The following is a 5,524-nucleotide window of genomic DNA, read 5'->3' as shown; positions in this document are numbered from 1 at the left end:
CTGCTGCAACCTCCTGGAGCCCACAGCTGGGCTACCCTGTAGCCCTAACCATTGCCCCATTTTTTTTTGGGGGGGGGGGCTGAGCCCTGTTATCCCCAGCCTTTTGCCACCTATGCATAATATTAAAAACCTGACCTGCTGTAGCCTGAGTCCTCTGCAACAGAAGAATTGCTCTATTATTTTTCCATAGTCCAAAAAAAATGAGTGAAAACTAAAACCTGCCATTTTCTGAGGGATGCCTTGAGTCTAACGAGGGGTGCCTTGGGTAGGTCTACACGTTGCCGTACAGAGACATTGCTATGGCATGTTGCTTTAGTACTTCCTTTTTGAAGTACTAAAGCACGGTGCAATACGAGTGGTTACTGCGCTGTGCAGGCAGTGCATGGGTAAATTTCACTGCTACGTGAGTATGTCCCTATGGTGACATAGCTGGCAATCATGTGTAGATGCACATTATCGCTACATTGCCTTAATGTACTGTACAGTGACATAGTGCATTGCTACATTGGCAGAGGTCAACGTGTAGATATGCCTCTTGAGTCTGAAAAGTTTAAGAACCATTGTATTATACACTGCTACACCCAAATAAGACCATCTGGGCTTTCTTACTTCTTGCATATCCTGAGTTGTGTGTATGTTTAGACATGTAATGTCACCATGACATCAATTTAGGTGTTGGTGGTCAGATAGTTTTGTCCATTTACAGTGTTTATTATTTAAATGGTAGCATTAAATGACCATTAAAAAGTATTTGCTAATAATTGCCAGTCACTGTGATAAAGCTACCCGTTTTACCTCATACTCAGAATGCAGATATGCTATATGCTGATTCTGTTCTTGTAGTATTAGAAAGCACAATGTCAAAGACCTAAGTAGAGCATTTGTCTTAAGATTTCACATAATAATTGCTTCAGTCATATATGGATTCCATTTAAATTACACCTGTAATAGCTTTGATTAGAACACGATCATGCTGTCTTCTTCCCAAGGAAAATGCAAAATCAATACAAAATTAAGCAGATGACTCAAATAGCAAAAAACATTTTGAGCCTACAAATTCACTTCAGGTTCATGTCGTGCCCTATAATATCCCACTTTGCATAACTTTAATTACTGTTTACTTAAAAAAATAGATACACATTTAAGTTGCACCCTTTTAATAAATACCCAAAGAACTGCATAAATACTGTTTACCTGCAGAGATCAGAAAGAAATTCTTCCTTCTGTTGTGTGTGGTATAGCATTTCCCCAGCATTGCTAGATGAGAAGGAGAGGATGCTGCAATCTTTATCTAAGCTGATGATGCACATACTAAATATGGTATTTACTTTCCTGTTTTCTGGTTAAATGTTTATTTAATAGATCACTGAATGAATACCATAACATAGATGGTAGTCAATATTATTCTTGGAAGCTTAACTGTTGTGGTGGCTTTAACATTTCCTTAATAATCTGCAGGGAATTTACAGTATTTTGCTTTATTGTATAAGCAGTAAATTAGTATATTGTATGCAAGTAGAAGCAGCATCAGGTAATTTAACCATGCAACCAGTCCCATCACAAAACTGAAATTTTCAAGCAATCTTAGAAATTTTCACAAATGCCAGAGGGTCAAGAAAATTCTGTGCTCATCATCTGGAAAAAATACTTAATGCATACAAAAAACTGAACACCCAATATTACATTTGGAGAAACACCCCAAATTCTTGCATCAACACACAGCTCTTAATAAGCCTGCTTTGCCATTATTTCATAATTACCTTGAAATTGCTAAGAAATAGACTGGAAAAAGTTTATAAGAATATATTGTGGCCATTTCAGCAGCACCTGAGGACACAACTGAAATTGAAGTCCTAGCATGCTAGGTACTACACAAACTTCCAGTTGCCTGGAGTGGCACATAGTTGGCACATCTATATGTGCAATTACTGTGAAGCAATAAACTTCATAACTTATTGCTCCCAGGTGTTTGAATATGCGCCCAGGACCACAGCACACTAAGCCAGGCTGGAGCAGCCCTGGCTGGCAGGGGGACTCGGGAGTCAACCTGAGGGCTGCTCCACCCCAAGGAGTAAGTGTTGCAGAGCATCTGGCAGAGGCACGTGGGTGGTCCAGTGTGGGGCTAGCCAGCAGGTAGGCCCTGCCCTGAATTGTCGCCCAGCCAGCCAAGATAGTGTCTACACAAGTGTTGCTATGAAGTAAAAAACTCTGCAGGAGGATTGTACTTGTATTTGCAAGTACTATCCTGCCACAGAGATAATTAGTTTACTCCAACCTAATAGGGGTGTGTGGCAGGGACCAACCTAGGAGTGCCGTGAACTCCCCTAGCACCCCCTACCTACCGTGCCAGATCAGGTTTAATGCACCCTCGATATCTTGCCCGCCACGTCTTTGATGGTAATATTGAAGGGAGGCTGCCTTTTTACCCTCTTTGGCACGGTGCCTGGAGATGTCACTGAAGGCAGGGCACGGACTGGGACATGGTGCACCCTAACCTCCGGGGCCTGTCTCGCGCTCACGGCTCCCGCAGCCTGCACCGGGGCCTGTCTTGTGCTCGCGGCTCCCACAGTCGGGGCTCAGGCGGCCGTAGCCATGCCTGGCCCCTGGACCACTTTTCGGGTCCTACGCCCTTCTGGGGCTTCTCCCAATTGGGGCTCAGGTGGCCTTGGCCTTACCTGGCCCCCAGGCCCCCTTTTCAGGTCCTACGCCCCACAGGGGCTTCCCACAATCAGGGCTCAGGCGGCCTCGGCCTTACCTGGCCCCCAGACCCCCTTTCCAGGTCCTACACCCCACGGGGGCTTCCCACAATCGGGGCTCAGGCGGCCTCAGCCTTACCTGGCCCCCAGACCCCCTTTCCGGGTCCTACACCCCACTGGGGCTTCTTGCCTGCACCTACACTGGGCTCGTCCCAATGCTGCCCACACTGGGGCTGGGGTCAGGACACCCCCAAAATGCAGCACCCTCTCCAGCGCCAGGAACCCCCACTCTACTGGGGAGCTCCCATGAGGCCTCCTCCAACCCCTATAGCCTCACCCAGTCCTCCGGTGTTACACAACAACAAAACAGAAAACACAAAGCCCCTGGGCTACAATGTAAATTCCAAACCAACCTGGCTATCCTTCATCCATATCCTTATCAGGGTTTTCTCCACCCAGTATCGTCAGACCACAACTGCTCAGGCCATCAGGCTTCTCTGCTATGCCTGCCCTGCTTGCTCCAGCAGAGCCCCACCTTCCTTGGCTGCCAGAGGGTAACTGAACCCTGGCCTCCACCTGCCTTGTTTATAAAGTCCAGGCCCTGCCCCCTTCCGGTCAGCTGACCAGACTGGTTGTCTTGGCAACCCACACCTGTGCCGCCCTGGTGACTGGCAGCTGAGCCCATATTACTGTCTACCAGTAGCAGGCACCTTAGTGCCCTGCTACATGCCGAAATATACTGTAGAGCTAATTAGTCTACTATGAAGTAAACGTCTTGTGTAGACATGCTCAGTCTAAATAGATACTTTCTTGGAAGTGGAAAAGAAAGACTAATGTCATACTTACCCCCCACAGCCGTGCCTTCAAGCATGCCATACTGCCTCTTCAACAAGAAGCAGCATAACCATGTCTGCATGGTGCCACAGGTGGGCTAATTAGCATGAAGACTATCATTCAAAGCACTTCACAGAGGTGTCTACCCTGCTTCAAGTTGAGAAATTAGCCCCTTTAAACAGTGCATCAGGCCTGAAAACACCGCTGTCAGGCATATTAAATTCACTGTGTTGGCCTAGTGGGAAATGTTAGATGGCCTATCCATGATTGCACAATTGATCAGTGTCAGAACAAAGAACAGAACCATGATCTCTTGCTTCCTAGTTGAGTGACCCCTCTGGTAGGCTGCTCTGACTTTTCAGTAGTGTCTGAATGTCATGAAGAGAAAGAGCTGACGACGACACAAACCAAAAACCAGCAGGAGCCAGCAAAAGAAAAGAGGGAGCTGCATTTCCAGAACAGCTGCTTGGTGAAGATAAAGCAGCCCCAGAGGGAGGGTAAGGAGACGAGAGACCCGGATTAAAACAAGAAAGGAGGTGCAGTATGGGGCAAACCAAGTGGAACAGCAGCAGAGAAAAGAAGCTGGATGTCAGCTGGCTGGGCAAGACAGAGAGCAGTGCCGAGTTGGGAGATACCGACTGAAGAATCATTGCCAGGAATGCAATCCAGGAACCAGCGCAACTTCGGGAAAACATAGGTGCTAGCCGGGAAAAGGCGGCTGAGCCCTACAGTGACAAATAAAACATTTCCTATTTTTTTCATTATTATAACAGGGTCAGGCTGAGCTGGAGCCCCACTAGAAAGACTAAACATAAAGACAGTAAGCCTGACACCATTTGGTGGGTTTAAAGGGAAAGAAACACTTTTGTTGGACTTCTACCCCTTGAGGAAAAAAATGGAGAATCAGGCTTGTAGAGCTCAAAGGACTGAAGCTCTTCTTTGTTTATTTTACTTGATTTTATGTTTGGGATACTTAAAGATCATTATTGGACTTAATATTTACCTTCATTGGAGAAGTCATCAATCAGTAGCTTGGGGAAGAGGCTTCTGTCACTTCCTTTGACCCAGGATTTGGTGATACCTAAGAAACAAAAGAAAACAATGTAAAAAGGGAGACAGATACCTAATAAAAGATCCTTATCATAAAGAACACATGCTATGAGTTTCCATTTTTTATGGCCAATGGTATTGTTTTATGAGAAAGTTTGAAACCACAAGGGAATTAATCAGTATCCCATTGTCCAGTGGTATTTAAGTTTCACCCTCCTGGTATAAACCCTTTACCGTCAAGATGTGACAGGAGAGATTTGGGATCACCACTGAAACAAACAAACAGAGAATAACCTTGTTATTTGAGATCTAGTCTGGTAGACTGTGATTTACATACACCACAAGACTAGACAGAATACAGCACGCTGAATTTTTCTTTTTTTATGTTTAACGTTTCAACTCAGCATACTTTGAATACAAGTCTGGCTATACACAGGCCAAAAAAAAAGAATGATTTCTGGTGCAATAAATGTTACCAGAAAATCTCATCCAGCCTCTAAATGTTGCAAACATCAGGCCATGGCAGGATTTTTAGTAGGTACAATGGAAATTCTAAGCATGATTCCTACTGATTTAGACCCAACTCCTGATCTCATGTTCAAAGATTGAACAAGGAGGCTTTGCAGTCTGCCAAGTGTAGAAAGGGAAGGATAGAATCCTATTCAACATGCATCATCTGTTGGACTCCAAAGGGACTCTGCTGTCTAATAACTTATTATTGCTCTAGGTTCTGTAACTCAAAAAGGTAATGAATTTCCCAGAAAAAAATGATTCATGGCAGATATATTATTAACAGTATCTTTATTTCCTTTGTACAAAGGTGGATAGACTGGTTTGTTTGGAACTTGCCTTAAGGAAAAGGGGCAGACAAAAGGAATTCAGGTCCTCTCAAGCAATTACTTAACACAAAACACAGTGAGAACACATCGTAACTACATGCTTTC

Source organism: Gavialis gangeticus, unplaced genomic scaffold (genome assembly GCF_001723915.1).
Source record: "Gavialis gangeticus isolate Ggan-Ray unplaced genomic scaffold, GavGan_comp1, whole genome shotgun sequence".
Lineage (NCBI taxonomy): Eukaryota > Metazoa > Chordata > Crocodylia > Gavialidae > Gavialis > Gavialis gangeticus.
Note: the sequence above shows the minus strand (reverse complement) of the source record.